The following is a 16,919-nucleotide window of genomic DNA, read 5'->3' on the forward strand; positions in this document are numbered from 1 at the left end:
GCTCTCTCTCCCTCTCTCTCTCTGACAAATAAATAAATAAAATCTTTAAAAAAAAAAAAAACTCACCAAAAAACTGCTAGAACTGATATAGGAATTCAGCAGTATGGAAGGATATAAAATCAATGCACAGAAGTCAGCTGCATTTCTATACACTAACAATGAAGCTGAAGAAAGAGAAATCAAGGAATCAATTCCATTTACAACCGCACCAAAAACCACAAGATGCCTAGGAATAAATCTAACCAAAGAGGTTAGTAAAGGATCTGAACTCAGAAAAGTATAGAAACATTCATGAAAGAAATTGAGGAAGACATAAAGAAGCAGAAAAACATTCCATGCTCATGACTGGAAGAATACTGTTAAAATGTCTATGCTACCCAAAACAATCTATACAATCAAAGCAATCCCTATCAAAATACCATCAGCTTTTTTACAGAGCTGGAAAAAATATTCCTGAAATGTATATGAAACCAGAAAAGATTCTGAATAGCCAAAGGAATGTCGTAAAAGAAAACCAAAGCTGGTGGCATCACAATTCCAGACTTCAAGCTCTATTACAAAGCTGTCATCAAGACAGTATGGTGCTGGCACAAAAACAGACACATAGATCAATGGAAACTGAACAGAGAGCCCAGAAATGGACCCTCAACTCTATGGTCAACTAATCTTTGAAAATGCAGGAAAGGAAATCCACTAGAAAAAAAGGTAGTCTCTTCAACAAATGGTACTGGGTAAACTGGATAGCCACATGAAGAAGAATGAAACTGGACCACTTTCTTACACCATACACAAAAATAGACTCAAAATGGATGAAAGGTCTAATTGTGAGACAGGAATCTAACAAAATCTTCAAGCAGAACACAGGCAGCAACCTCTATGACCTTGGCCACAGCAACTTCTTCTTACACACTGTCTCCAAAGGCAAGGGAAACAAAAGCAAAAATGAACTACTATGATTTCATCAAGATAAAGTTTCTGCACAGCAAAGGAAATAATTAATAAAACTAAAAGGCAACCTATGGAATGGGAGAAGGATATTTGCAAATGACATACCAGATAAAGGGTTAGTATCCAAAATCTATAAAGAACTTATCAAACTCAACACCCAAAGAACAAAAATCCAGTCAAGAAATGGGCAGAAGACATGAATAGACATTTCTCCAAAGATTTCCAAATGGCCAACAGACATATGAAAAAATGCTCCATATCCCTTGGCATCAGGGAAATACAAATCAAAACCACAATTAGACACCACCTCACACCAGTCAGAATGGCTAAAATTAACTCAGAAAACAACTGATGCTGGCAAAGATGTGGAGAAAGGGGAACCCCCCTACACTGTTGGTGGGAATGAAAGCTGGTGCAGTCACTCTGGAAAACAGTATAGAGGTTCCTCAGAAAGTTAAAAATAGAGCTACCATATGGCCCAGCAATTTCACTACCAGGTATTTACCCAGAGGATACAAACACAGTGATTCGAAGGGACACCTGCATCCCCAATGTTTATAGCAGCAATGTCCACAAGAGCCAAAATATGGAAAGAGCCCAGATCTGTCTGTCAACAGATGAATGGATAAAGATGAATGGATAAATGGATACATATATACTTCTTTATCCATTCATCTGTTGATATACATATGTATGTGTGTGTGTGTGTGTGTGTGTGTGTGTGTGAGAGAGAGAGAGAAATACAGTGGAATATGAGCCATCAAGAATGAAATCTTGCCATTTGCAATGACATGGATGGAACTAGAGGGTATTATGCTAAGCAAAATCAGTCAGAGAAAGACAAATACCATTTGATTTCACTCATATGTGGAATTTAAGAAACAAAACAAAACAAAACAGGGGAAGGGAAGGAAAAATAAAATAAGATAAAAACAGAGAGGGAAGCAAACCATAAGAGACTTTGAACTCTAGGAAACAAACTAGAAGGGAGGTGGGTGGGGGGATAGGGTAATTGGGTGATGGCACTAAGGTGGGTATTTGACATACTGAGTACTGGGTTTATATGCAACTGATGAATCACTAAATTCTACCCCTGGAACGAATAATACAATATATGTTAACTATACTGAATTTAAATAGAAATTAAAAAAAGAAAGGGACATAGGAGATCTCAGTCCTAAAAGAGCTATGTCTTTTTAATTACTATATGGTCAAGGATGAGTCAATTATCCCCCTATTGCCCAAACTTATCCTCAGAGTAAAGAAAACATAAAGCATTGTTACAGATTCACCTAGAGGACAACAGCATAAAGAATGTTATTAAACTCCTGAAAAATTGTTTGATTCCAGCTATAATGACACCAAAATGACTCACAGATTTCCCTTCTGCATTCAAATGCTTCAACTAAATGGTCACCCCTTTTCATTCTACGTAACTCTCATCACATTCCTACTCCTTTACCCTTTGACCTGAACTACCTTTTTGGACAACTTCTTTGACAAAGCTATGGTAAACCAATGGTTCTAATCTTGAGAGAGATTAACACCTGTTACAGGATAGAGGTAACCCTTAAACAACACAGGTTTGAACTGCATTTTTCAATAAATATGGTATAGCACTATAAATGTATTTTCTCTTATGATTTTCCTAATATCTTCTCTAGTTTACATTATTCTAAGAATACAGTGTGAAATACATAGAACATACAAAATAGGTGGTAATTTATTATTTATATTATAGGTAAGTCTTCCCCTCAACAGTAGGCTATTAGTAGTTAAGTTTTGGAGTAGCCAAAGTTATATGCAGATTTCTGACTGTCCTCAGGGGTGAAGGGTAGCAGCCCGAATCCATTATCATGTTGTTCAAGGGTCCACTGTATATCATTTGTTCTTTTTTGTGAAATTTATAAAAAAGTGACTATAACTTCCTTACCCAGAAATTCTATTCCTAGGTATACACTTCTTTTTTTAAATTTTCACATATGTTATTTCAGAATACCTCAAAGAATGTGCTTGACAGAATTATTTATAATTGCCCAAAACTATAAATAACTCAAATACTCATCGATATTAGATCTAACAGAGAAGTATATTCTTTTTTTTTTTTTTTTTTTTTTTTTTTTTTTTTTTTTTGACAGACAGAGATCACAAGTAGGCAGAGAGGCAGGCAGAGAGAGAGGGGGAAGTAGGCTCTCTGCAGAGCAGAGAGTCCAATGTGGGGCTTGAAGATGCTGGGATCATGACCCGAGCCAAAGGCAGAGGCTTTAACCCACTGAGCCACCCAGGTGCCCCCAGAGAGGTACATTCTTAAAATGAAATTCTACATAGCAATCAAAATGAAAGCTTATTTACTGTTAGTCATTATAGGAAGGAGTCTTAGAAATAATATTCAGCAAATGAAGTTTTCACCAAAAAAAAATGCATGTATGTGTGTGTACACACACATACACAATATATATAAAGCTGAAAACTAAACTACTTTGTTTGGAAATGCACACAGAGGTGGTAAAAACTATAAATAAAAGCCAAGAAGTGATTTCTGTGAAATTGGGGTAGTGGTAGTGGCTACCTGTAGGTATAAGGGAGAAGACTGTGACCAGGAAGAACACGTAATGGACTTTTGGAGTCCAAGCAATGTTAAATGTCTTAACCTGAGTGACAGTTACAAGAATTCATTCCATAATTTGTTTTAAGTTACATTTACACCTTGTGCACTTTGCTATATATTTGTTTTATTTCATAGTAGAATAGTTCTGAAAGTTTTAAACTATTTACTAATCAGGAAGGAAAATACTAGACAATTAGCACCAAGGACATCCAATTCTTTAGCTCATCATAGTGAATGATAATGAAAAGGAATGACATAATACCTGGAGAAGAGTAGAAAGAAAACGACCATAGTGACCAAAAGCAACAGGAGTAATGATCATGCTACAGCCAAAATGATAAAGCGACTGGCCTCTGTTAAGGGATTCTCTGTGCTTGGCCGTAAACTAAGGACTTTATAGGGATTACATTCTTTAATCATCTCAATGTTGCCACCATGCTGGTACCTACATGTACCAGTTAACATCTGCTGCATAACAACCCATCGCAAATTCTAAAATGATATTTTTTTTTTAATTTCTCACATTCTGTAGGTTGGCTGGGCAGTTCCTCTGCTGCTTTCATCTGAGCTCACTCATGCAACCCTGACCGTCGGCTGGAAGGTCAGAAAGGCTGAAGATCCACCCTGGCCTGACTCGTATGGTCCGGCATTTAGTACCAATTGTTAGCCAGAGCACCTCTGTTCTCCACATGGCCTCTGCCCTCTCCCTTGTGATACACTGGCTTCTCTACATGAAGCTCTCCAAGCAGAACTCAAAGGTGGCAAAGGAAGAGGCTGCAAGGACTCTTGGGGCCTTGAAATATGCATGCTGTCATTTCTGCCACGTTCAGGGGGCTGGAGAATTAGTCTGTACCGGCAGATGAAAGAAGCAGTAAAAATCACATTGAAAAGAGGCATGATGGGAGAAAACTGGTAGATGAAATGGTCTACCATAAAGTGAGTAGGAGCCGCAGGGATGCCACAGAAAAACATAAAAACTGGATAGATTATCCTAGAAACTTCTATGCTGGATCACAGAGTAACAACTGTTTAAAGAAAATTTAAACAGAAAATAGAACAATATATTGTACAAACTTTGGCCAAGATTTTTGAGTCATGAGAAAGTTACAGGTAAAGGAAGAAACCCAAGAAATATTCACAGAATAGTGACAGGATTGGCTGTCTGAAGCAGAGAGTTCAAATAATCATATTTTACATCTAGGATCTGAATTTGAAAGAGTTCTAGCAGACACTCAAAAAGGAGAACTAATGATGAAAGAAGCATTAACAAGACTGTGTGTGTGTGTGTGTGTGTGTGTTTTGGTAAAGAGCTATGGAATGGGAATGTCCCCAGGTGAATCACTTTGTTCCCTTGTTTAAAAAAGGTGGGGGGGAGCATAAAATGATTGAAGGGTTTTTAGTTCTAAAAATTGTAAGATTGCATTTCAAAATAACCTTCAGTGCACTTTAAGAAAAATGAAAGTCCTATTAGCACACAACACAACAAGCATGAGGTTAAAAATGCATAAAATTACAAAAAGTAGATTAGTGGTTGCCTACCAAACAGAGAATGACTGCTAATGGGTATGGGGTGACAAGGACATTCTAAAATTAATTGTGGTAATGGCTGCACAACTCTGCATATACTAAAAACCACAGTATCAAGCACTTTAAATGGGTACACTGTACAGCGTATAAGTCATAGCTCAATAAAGATGTCCAACCATGCACAGGACTGGCAGACATCAATGAAGAAGAAATCCCTTTTGGTGATAAAAAACTAAGCAAGGGGTACCAGGATACCTCATGTAGTTGAATCCCTACAGGGACCAAGGAAGCTAAGTATTTTATCTCCACTTAACAAATAAGAAAACTGAGGTTTCCACCTCATTCAGCGGCTTCCCTAGCACTGCTGCTACTGTTAGTCAATAACATTCTTTAAGGAAAATTCTAAAGCACAATCACATTGAAGGCTCAGAGAGCAAATAAAATGCTCACATAGCTTTGCGCAGTGGCAGTATCAGAGCCAATGAGGTTTATCTGAGGCCCAATTACTGCTAATTAAAATGTGCAGGTAACTGACAAAAAACATTTGGGAAACTATATTTTCATTAGCTAAGTAAAACAAAGCCAGGGGAAAGGGGCGTTCAGGCTTGGAAAAGGGTAAGGAGTTAAACTGCGCCAATGCTGTATTTCATCTTGATGAATGAGTTGAAAGGGAAAGGAAAGAGCACGCTAATGAAAGCAGCATGTAAGAGCACATAAGTGGTGTTGCTGCCCACGAGATCTGGGCCAAAAGAGGAGACATAAAAGGAAAGTAATCTGGACAGATGAGAAAATGAATCCACTTCTTGGATCACGGGCAGGGCAAGTAACTGCAGATAAAGACTGAGGCAAGGGGAAGACTGACAAAGACATGGAAAGCAGGAGACAGAAATCTGAAACAAGTTTATAATATGATATAGCAAAAGAGCATAGAAAGAAAAAAAGGCTTGGTCCAGTTTGGGGGCACAGGGGAAGGTATCACCCAGCTCCAGGACAGTCTTGGTAAAATTCAAAAAAGACTAACAACACTGTCTATTCAACTGGCAATCCAATTTCTTTTTAAACCATTTTCAGATAAACTTACAAGGGTATTCAAAAGAGTCACAAATACTTAAGAATTTGAAACACTGATTCACAAAATTGAAAGCTTCTATCCATGCAATATTACATGGGCCAGGTCACAGATACTAAATACGAAATGAGATAAAGGTTTAACTCCTCAATAAAACTAACCACTTCCTCTATAATCTAAAGCAGGAAGAAATCTATTTCCTTGCCCACTTATTTGTCCAAATAAATGAAACATATCACAGGAGAAAAGTCTCCTGTTTTAAAATACAAATTTTTTTAACTGGTTCACAATTCAGCAGCACAGATACCCTTTCTTTGTACAACAAAGAGAAGAATGTGGGCTCTTATCTTTATGTGGCCCTTAAAGGTCACAGGTAAATCAAATTTCAGAGAAGGAAATCAGTTTCCCACTGAGTGCTAGGATGTATACTTGAACATTTACAATAAAGATGTTTACATTTACCTTGCTTAAAATATTTCTCTTTCAAATTTTTCTGTCTTCTGGGCTCCACCAATAATTTTGTGTTCTCCCATTTGTTAATGTATTTCCATGTTTTTGAGGTGCTTTCATACATCATTAAGCTATAACCATTACTGAACCCTAACAAACGTTATGAGTGCCCTAAGGATATTCATAATACCATAATACCCACCCCCAACAATTAAAATAGCTCAGGTGTGAATCACCTTGAAAATCATGAAGCCAGGAATGTTTTATTTATTATGCTATGACCAGAAGAGTAGATAAAGCTGGCAGAGGTATTTGCAAGGGTTTAAAGAGGAAAAACTTCTATCAAAATGAAGATGAATTAGGTGCTTGCTTCAGCAGCACATATTATAAGTAGCATAAATTAGAGCAGCACTACTTTACTGAGAACCTGAGTGAGGGGACAAGCCAAGGACATGGAAGGACACGCTGATGGCACAAATGGAGCCTTGACAAGACTTGGATTGAGCAGGACCAGCACAGCACAGAGAAGGGTCAAATATGACAAAGTTGGGAAAAAGGATCAATGTGAAATGCTACAGGGGAAGGATTAAACATAGGATGGTAGATTCAAGCAATAAACCATTATATGACCATTAAAAATCTTATTTCTCTACTGGAACTATACCAGAATAAAAAGCTTCTGCACAGCAAAGGAAATCATCAACAAAACAAAAAGGCAACCTATTGAATGGAGAAAGATGTTTGCAAAAATGTATCTGATAAAGGGTTGATATCTAAAACATACAAAGAACTTATACAACTCAACACTAAAAAATATGATTAAAAAATGGGCAGAGGACCTGCATATAGACAAATTTTCCCAAAAAAGACATCCAGGTGGCCAACAGTCACATGACAAGATGCTCAACATCACTGATCACCAAAACACAATGAGATATCACCCCACACCAGTCAGGATGGCTAGTATCAAGAAGATAAGAAGCAACAAGTGTTGGCAAGGATGTGGGGGGAAAAAAAAGGAACCTTTGTGCACTGCTACTGGATTGTAAATTGCTGCAGCCACTGCACAGAGGTTCCTCGATAAATTAAAAATATAAATACCATATGATCCGGCAATCCTACTACTGGGTATTTACCCAAAGAAAATGAAAACATTAATTTGAAAAAATATATGTATCCCTACGTTTATTACAGAATTATTTACAATTGCCAAGGTATGGAAGCAACCTGATCGTCTACTGGTAGATGAATGGATAAAGACGACGTTGTACATGTACACACACACACACACACAGAGGAATATTTCTCAGCCACAAGAAAGATTTTTGTCATTACAACAACATGGATGGACCTAAAGGGTATTATACTAAGTGAAGTAAGTCAGAGAAAGACAAACACCACATGACTTCACTTATATGCGGAATCGAAAAAACCAACCAAACAACAACAAAAAAAAACCACCAAACTTTTAAATACAGAGAACAAGTTGGTGGTTGCCAGAGGGGAGGTAGGCAAGGGAAGGGTGAAAGAGATAATGGGAATTAAGAGGTACAAACTTGGAGCGCCTGGGTGGCTCAGTGGGTTAAAGCCTCTGCCTTCAGCTCCGGTCATGATCCCAGGGTCCTGGGATCGAGCCCCGCATCAGGCTCTCTGCTTGGCAGGGAGCCTGTTTCCTCCTCTCTCTCTGCCTGCCTCTCTGCCTACTTGTAATCTCTGCCTGCCAAATAAAAAAATAAAATCTTTAAAAAAAAAAAAGGTACAAACTTCCAGCTTTAAACTAAATAAGTCACAGGGATGAAAAGTACAGCACAGGGAATAGCCAATAATATAGTAATAATGTTGTACAGTTACAGATTGTGACTACACTAACTATGGTGAGCACCAACTAATGCACAGAACTCTCAAATCAGTACGTTATACACCTGAAACTATAATACTGCATGTTAATTATACTTCAATAAAAAATGTGTAAGTCATGTGTCTGAGGAACATTGAATAATACAAATACATGTGTTCTAGGGTTATCAAAAAGAATTTTAAAATTGTATATATGGTATAATTCCTATTTTGGTTATATGTAATAGGAATTTCAGGGAAAAACCTTTCTTTCTTTCTTTCTTTCTTTCTCTCTTTATTATAGTTTAAACTCTAGGTACTTAACATACAGTGCAATATTGGTTTCTGGGCAAAAATTACTTTAAAAAGGTGTATCTTCTGGGGAAAAAAAGAACTTAAACTCAATGATTTATGATCATTTTGATGTCTTGATGTTTTGTATTATAGAAAGCCAAAGATTCTATTTATCTGAAGAAAGAGTTGCTTTTCCTTCAAACTTGAGCCAACTGTAACTTCAAGCAAAACTTGAAACCAGTTTACATACCGAAATAGTTCTTCCAAAAGAAGTCAAAGAAATATTAAATTAAGTTTTATTAAAAGGGGCCTTATATTTTGGCACAGGATATTCAATAAGGTTGAATTTTTCATATATTGTATCAGGAAAGCATTACATGACTCAAATGGAATAAAATGTGTTTAGTGGACGTTCTATCTTGGATTCAAGACAATTTATGCACACTAATAGCATTAATAAGCACTACATATATACATAATAGGCCTAGCTGATACAGAGTTTTTAAGTGCAAAAAAAGATGTTCAAATAAGATGTAGTTCTTACTTTCAACAGACATCGAGGAGCTGACATAAAACCAGTGGCTTAAACTACAAAGAAGAAAAAGTGAAAATCATAATAAATGAGGCACAAAATGATACAAAAGGATAAATGCCTCTTGTCATAAACTACATGTTATGCTCTTTCAGGTTAAATTTTAAAAAGTCAACTAGGGTGTTTTATGGTCAGTCACGCCATACCAATAAGAAGATCAAAGATTCCTATGAATCAGATTCCTTTGAAAGGTTCCTATGAATCCATTCATAAGAATGGATTATTCAGGGGCAGCTGGGTGGCTCAGTGGGTTAAGACTCTACCTTCGGCTCAGGTCATGATCCCAGGGTCCTGGGATCAAGCCCCACATTGGGCTCTCTGCTTAGCGGGGAGCCTGCTTTCTCCTCTCTCTCTCTTCCTCCCTCTCTGCCTACTTGTGATCTCTGTCAAATAAATAAATAAAATCTTAAAAAAAAATGGATTATTCAGGGAAATGTTGAGAACACTGTTTCTGAATTTTCCCAGGAAATACACCAACGTGTGGATCAACAAGTAGTTCTTCTGAAGTACCAGCCTCAGCTAAGAAAAAAGATGGGCAACACCGATGCGCCCTTACCTTGGAAGCAGAGATGATCTTGGACTGCCCATGAGTTAATGTTTCTTGTCTCCTGAACATTAAATGGACACCCTCCCGAGCGAACGTTTGATCTTTCCAGACAGCAAGAAAGAAATGGAGGGATTCAGTCACTGACATGGTATTTCAAAAATTAATCTGAGTTACCAGAGTGTGATCATTCAAGAATGGACCATAATCTTCTAAGGCAACATTTAACAGCACTTTAGTGTGTATTTATTTATCAAGAGATCTTGAAGGGCTGGGGGAAGGATCTCACTAACCACTTAGCACATACAGCATTTGGGCCTCCTGCAGCCAGGAACCCGTCTCCAACCAACAGCAGCATGGCTTACACGGGAGCCCTGCAGCAGCCACCAGGATGTTACTATATTTATTTGGGAGAGTGGGTTTCAAGGAATTGCCAGGGTACTTTTCCAAAAGAGGCGGGAGTGTATCACCAAGCCATAAAATATAGCTAACATTAAAAGAACAAATAACCCAAGCATCAGACGCAGACCTACTGAAGTCTCACGGGACTCCAAATAATTTAAATGTGTGACTTGATCTCTGCATAGGCTAAGAGGTCACTGTTAGGCCCTAACCAGATTCGGGCATTTAGAAACATGATAATCACTGCAGAATTTAATAGTGGAGAAGGGTTTTACTTGCCCTAAAACATTTTCTACATATTCTAGATACATATGAGCTACCACATACATTTTGGCATTTCTAGAATCACATTTTAAGATTAAAATTGTGTAATGAAGTAATTTTAGTAGAAGAGTGTCCCTCCACCTAGACATATTTGCCTTCCAAAGTGTTTATAGCTCTTCTAAGAGCAGCCTTGCATCGTTAAAATAGTCCTCTCTGATTTAAATTTCTCACACACACTAAATTCACACGGTTTCCTACTGGCTGACCAAAACACTTGTGAAAAGCAAGATGGAAAAAACTGAGAGTAGACTCCCTAGCAACTCACAATTATGCAAAAACAAAACAGAGCTCATGCTGATCGCTACATTTTCGCCCCACAAACTGAACTAAATATTAAATTCTAATATTAATCCAGATGAAGAACCACAAACACAAGGCCTAATTTTGAAAACTTTCTGAATCGCCCTACTGTTTAAGGAACAAGAGAAACCATTAGTGCCAACTGATTCTGCTCAACTCCCATGGTCTGCAGTTATCTCTGATCAAATGCTAAAGCCTAACAAGTCTGCTTTCTTTGTGGCGAGGAAAGGAAAAGCTCTCTCAGAGCTGCATCTTTAAGCTGCTCTTTCTGACATTCTTTAAATTTTATTTTACTGTTTACCAGCAAACTTAGTAAGAGGCCAAGCTGACATTCCTGGTGCTCATTTAATGTAAGGATATACACCTCAACACACACACACACACACAAAAAGGAATGTACCACCGTGCTACATGGTGGCCTGTAGGCCACACAAGGAACCACTCCACTTGCTAACCACAGCATCCATCTAAGGACACGGTTCTTTCATTGTGATGAAGCTCTTCAAAAACTTTCTGTCAGTGAGCTTGTATGGCTGACCAGCTGGTTCCCTGGGATGAAGACCACAAACCAAGCACTTATTCATTCAGAACATCACCCCCTCAGGAGTTCTCAGTCAGAAATCTGTGACATGAGATCAGCAAGAACAGCTTAGAAACATTCAAGAAAAAAAGGAAATGTAGGAATCCTAAAGAAAATGAAGAATCCCAAAATAAAGTATGAGGGACAACAGATTTCCTTCTGTTCCTGGACCTCCAGGAAATAACCAACAGCTCCAAGCATCCAGACAAAATGAAATGCCATGAACCCGGCTCCATAGAATATCCTGAGGAGTTCTGTGTTCCCAGACTTCTGTGCTATTGGCCCAGCCTCCTGTTCCCAGCTGAGTCGAGCTTTCTACCCAGATACCTGTAACTCATTTTTCCGTGTTGTGGCGCACAATCCCATATCATCAGCACCAATGTGGGCTGGCCCTGACCTGGTACCACTGTCCCCTTTTCTCCCTGGAAAGCACCTTCCACAGTCTGGCAATCCTGAGGGATGACTCATCAAGGACTTCTTTGAAGAAAGAATATCTCCTATGCATGGATTAAAGCAATTTAAAATTAAAATGCTGCATTATGAGAGCAGACTTCGACAAGTCTAATTTCAAAAACTTTCCAACACTTTACTTTTTACAAAAGCAGCTCTCAAATAATGAGAAATGCTTCCAAGGTGGCAGGTACTAGTCTGCATACATAATGTCACTTACTCCTTTAACTCTGAGCCAGGTGACCACTTTAATTTCACAAATAATGAACCCGGAGCACAGAGAATTTACAGTTTATAGAGGTGTGTCCACCTGTCTACTGTAAACAGTAGGGCCAAGAAGCACGATGGAATCCAAGGTCTGTAATCCCAATTCCCTGATTTACTGGTTGGCTGTGTGAGTTCAAATGAGTTGCTTTGCCTCTCCATGCCTCGGCTTCCTCATCTGTAAAAGGGGGTAATAAGAGCTATAATCTCTCTCACACAGAACTGTAGGGATAATTACATGAGTGAGTGTAGGTTAAGCGTTTAGAACAGTGCCTGACATGCAAGAAATGTTTAATAAATGTAAGCTACCACTACTCTTATGCCGCCACATTCACACGCCCTCCTCTATATCCAAGTTAGTGAGACTCTTCAAATCTAAGACATTCAGATCCAATTATACATCCTGCTGCCTTTGGAGTGTATGGTTAGGATGGAGCTCAATGCTGAACAAGAATCATGCCAATACAAGACTTTTTTTAGACTTCTTTCTTTTTAGACTTCTTTCATTTTCGAAAGGAGAGAAGGACCACAAACAAAAAGTCATTATACACATAAATCAAGAGATGGCTAGATGGCTGGGGCCCAAAGCTTAAAGCGCCTCAAGAAGAGACCATAAGTACTAGCCAGCAAGTCCAGTAACCCATATTCAACCAAGTACTCAAGCTACTATGCAAACACAGCAAGTAAATTCAAAACAACTGTTTCATCAAATCATTCATCATAATCAAATCATTAAAAACAAAATAAAGCAGAAAAGTAAACTGAAACAAGAAAGGGCTGTATGGATTTCGGGGAAGCTCAGTAACCCAGAGTGTGCAAAGCAAGTCAAGACTCAAGGTGGATCTGACCTGGGCACAAACAGAACACAGGGTGGGAAGGGAGGTCTGGGACGTCCGACCACGAGGAAGATGCTGTGTGCATCAGAGACTTCTGGGCAGCCCGCAGCTCAACTTGCCAGCTCTCCTGGGGGGTAGCCTGCCTGGTTTGGCACTGCAGGGGGCTGCCCTGAGGCAGGACTCCTTCAGTCCTGGTCCTGCAACTAGATCTCTGGGCTTCCTTTCCAGTGCCAACAGTCTTTAACTATGAAAAAGGAAGGAAGGAAAGCAGGTGATACCAATTACCCGTGTTGTTTTTCATTGGCCTTTAAACAGAGAGCTTCCAACTCTCAATTGGGTTATGTTCCAAACAGTCATTTGTAGGTCACAGAGGGAAACTAGGAACGCACACCCATATGCATAGAAACAACATTACTTGCCATGATTAAGCCTTCAAGTGAGCCCAGAAGTCTACTCAACCCATACCAGTATAAATGTGTCTTCTCAAAAGTTTCCAAGGGCTGTCCACTAGTCCCAGAACAGAGTACAAACTCCTTCTTAATCTCCTATTCAAGGAACCCTTAACCTGGGCATATTCTATATTACCCACCATCAAGGTTTTTGTAGGTTTTGACAACTTATAAAGTGCCTTCTTCTGTGTCATGCCACCAAAGAACCAGCCAGTGAGCAATCAGTCATTATGAACTGAACTTTAGAAAGGCAACACGGCCCCTGAGGCCACACCTGCACGCAGCCTCTCTGGCTGCCAGTCCAGTGTCCTGTCCAGTCTACTTTCTGCCCCACGACTGCCCTCGTGGTCGTTCTAAGGTCAGTTGCCACACCCACAGACCCGTGCACCCCACTTCTGGCCCCAGTGACTCACCTGTTATGCATCAGCCTTCAATGTTCCAAACACCCTTTTCTGGCTATCAACATCTTACTCAGCCTTAAAATGCTACACCCTCTCGGAAGCCTTTCTACCCTACCCCCCGGGCAAAATTCAAACCATTCCTCCAGAACATTTTGTCTGTGCTCCTCCACTAGGTGAATAAGCCTTCGGGGTATTACACACACCACCGTGCCCCTCGGAACACCTACTACAGCTCAGCTACACAATAAATACTCAACCTGAGGTTGTCCGGTGAAGTGGCCTAACACTATTTTGGCTGTTTTTTATTAAAATATTACTAGAAAATGAATGCTACATCCTAATTCAGGATACTTAGAGCCTATCTATGCTCTGTAAGCAACACTAGCCCCACACCCACAATCTCGAGTCAGGAAAACGGCGGGGGGGGGGGGGGGGGGGGGGGGGGGGGGAGCGGTGGTAGGGAGGAGCGGCTTTTGCATCAGAATGGAGAGAACCAAACCGTCCAAATTTTAATAATTACTGGGGCATTTATTAAGCATGGATTCCTAGGCCCCACCTCAGACCTATTCATTCACCATCTTCAGAATGAAGGGCTTGGGGATCCAAGAGTTTAACAAGCACTCCCAGTTAACTCTTTTGATCAAGTAAGTTTTGGGAACACTGGCTTTGACTACTGGGTCTCCAACATGGCTGCATGTTAGAATCACCGAAGTAGAGGCACCTGGGTGACTCAGTGGGTTAAAGCCTCTGCCTTCGGCTCAGGTCATGATCTTAGGGTCCTGGGATCGAGCCCCGAATCGGGCTCTCTGCTTGGCGGGGAGCCTGCTTCCTCCTCTCTCTCTCTCTCTGCCTGCCACTCTGCCTACTTGTGGTCTCTGTCTGTCAAATAAATAAATAAAATCTTTAAGAAAAAAAAAAAAAAAAAAAGAATCACCGAAGTATGCCTTTCCTGAGGAAGAGCCAGGGTTAAACCATGCATTCATTACAGGGCTGATATAGTCCCCAAGAGGATGACAATTAACGGTGGGGTATTTTAAAAGTCTTACCTATGACAATGGTCTGGGTTCACAATACATCTGTGGTATTAAAATTTCATGATGGAAGGTGCAATTAGCCAAAGAAGCTCCTGTGGGGGAGAGGGTGGGGGTCATACCCGAGCACACACACATGTGCACATGCAGCAGAGTGTCACCAGGCGGCAGTGACAGCCCCAGATGAAAAACAGATGAGCAAGGAGAAGAAAGGCAACTGTGATCATGCCCTTCCTCTGCCTGAAACATCCTTCAGGATGTTAGCCAGGAAGTTACTCGAAGGGGTAGAAGCCAGCAATAACCAGAGAAGGAGAATGGAAAAACATAGGCAATAAAAAAGTATATACCATAAGAAACCAGAAAGTAGATCAATAAAATATAAAATATAAAACATATTTATAAATATAAAAGTCCTACTTTTAGAATAGCTTAAAGACAATTCAGTTTATGGTCCTAAAAGCTGGGCTATCTCCTGTCCCCCACTTGCCCCAGCAAACCGGTTCTTAGCATAAGCCTCAGGTTCTGAGACTCCATCCTCAGAGAGTTTGAGCCTGCACTGGGGCTGATGCACTTTCATTTATAAAGTTCCCCAGGTGATTCTGTTGAGCAGCCAAGTTCTGGAAACATGATTCTAGACCTGCTTTTATAAACAAATAACACAGCTCCCTTCCTCTTCATAAAGGTCTTCCATCCCCCACCTACTGCTGCTCTTTTTCTGAAAGCTGACTCAGTACAACTTCTAATGCTATTTGGCCAAAAAATTCTTTGTTTCTAAAGCCACTATGAACTTATCCTCTTTCTACACCTCCAGGGACAGAAAGCATACCTATAGTGTTTATAAGACTCCCTATTTTCCACACCAAAGACTCGCCCGCCGATTCCCAGTGTTAATTTTCAAAACGGCAGCAGTAGAGAGAGTTTGCTGAATAAGAGAGGTTGAGCCTAACATGGCGTCCAGGTTCCACGGCCGAAGAGGACCCACCAGCTGCCCAAATTAGCAGGCTCCTATATAAGTACATTTTTAAGGCAAGGCAGCCAAATTTTAGAACCTGGTCACTTTTCAAACATTTCTTCCTCCGTGTAGACCCATGAAACTTTACAACTAAAGTGTATTCCTCCCCCATTACATATTCAAGATTTGGAACCTACTACCACCATGAAGTGTTCCTAAAAACCACACAAATCAAAAGTGTAAGGAAAACTTCACACATCTTCTCCATGTATGGTTGCCAGGAAAAAGTGAGTACTTGCCAGGATACCAGACCATGCTCAGTACAGAGTCACCAGAACAGCAAAGCTAGTGAGAAGAGTTGGTCACAACCTGTGAAGAGCTGAAAGTGGGTCAGGAGAGATTTGCAGGGAATGTCAAATGGCCTCTAAGTATTCGAAGGCTTGTCACACGGTCAAAGGATGAGAGTTGTTTGGTATGGCCCAGGGGCAGGAAACTAAAGTCAGAAAAATGTTCCTCTATAAACCGAGCTAAAATGTGACAGGGTCCTCTGGGAATACAGTGAACCCTGGGTGTAGGCACAGCCCAGAGGACTACTTTGTATGGTTTTACGAAGCAAACTGATAAATCCGATGGACAGTCCTAAGATTCTACAATCACAATTTCCCTACCATAGTCTCCTCCTCCCACTCAAAATTTTCCAAGGTTCTTAGATAACAGTTTGTGATATGCACTTTGGCCTACAATTACCTAGTACCAAGTCCAGTATTTGCAAGAAGCAGCAAAGCAATCTACAGATTATCTGGAGTGAGAAGACAGCATCCAAAATTCAAGTCAGAACATGATGTCACATCCCCTGGAGAAAAAGAGGAAACATTGACGAAGTCAGGTAGCAAAAAAACAGCACTACTTTTCTTGAATACTGGATGGAGGGAAAAAAGAGTGTGGCAAGACAGCATCATTGACTTGGCTTTTTCATGAGGACAGATGCTGCAATATACTCTTTATGGAAGGATTCGCATCCTTCCTTGTGAGTTATAAAGAATTTTTAAATATGGAATTTTA

General features: G+C 39.9%; 1 protein-coding gene and 1 pseudogene across 5 annotated transcripts in view; one reads left to right on the plus strand and one right to left on the minus strand.

Moving 5' to 3' along the window:
- The window catches only part of LRRC1 (leucine rich repeat containing 1), a 130,070-nt gene that overhangs the window by 82,829 nt on the left and 30,322 nt on the right, over positions 1-16,919 (minus strand). The window lies entirely within an intron of this gene.
- On the plus strand, positions 5,536-5,651 carry LOC125103345 (uncharacterized; annotated as a pseudogene).

The sequence above is a fragment of the Lutra lutra genome, chromosome 6 (genome assembly GCF_902655055.1).
Source record: "Lutra lutra chromosome 6, mLutLut1.2, whole genome shotgun sequence".
NCBI classification, from domain to species: domain Eukaryota; kingdom Metazoa; phylum Chordata; class Mammalia; order Carnivora; family Mustelidae; genus Lutra; species Lutra lutra.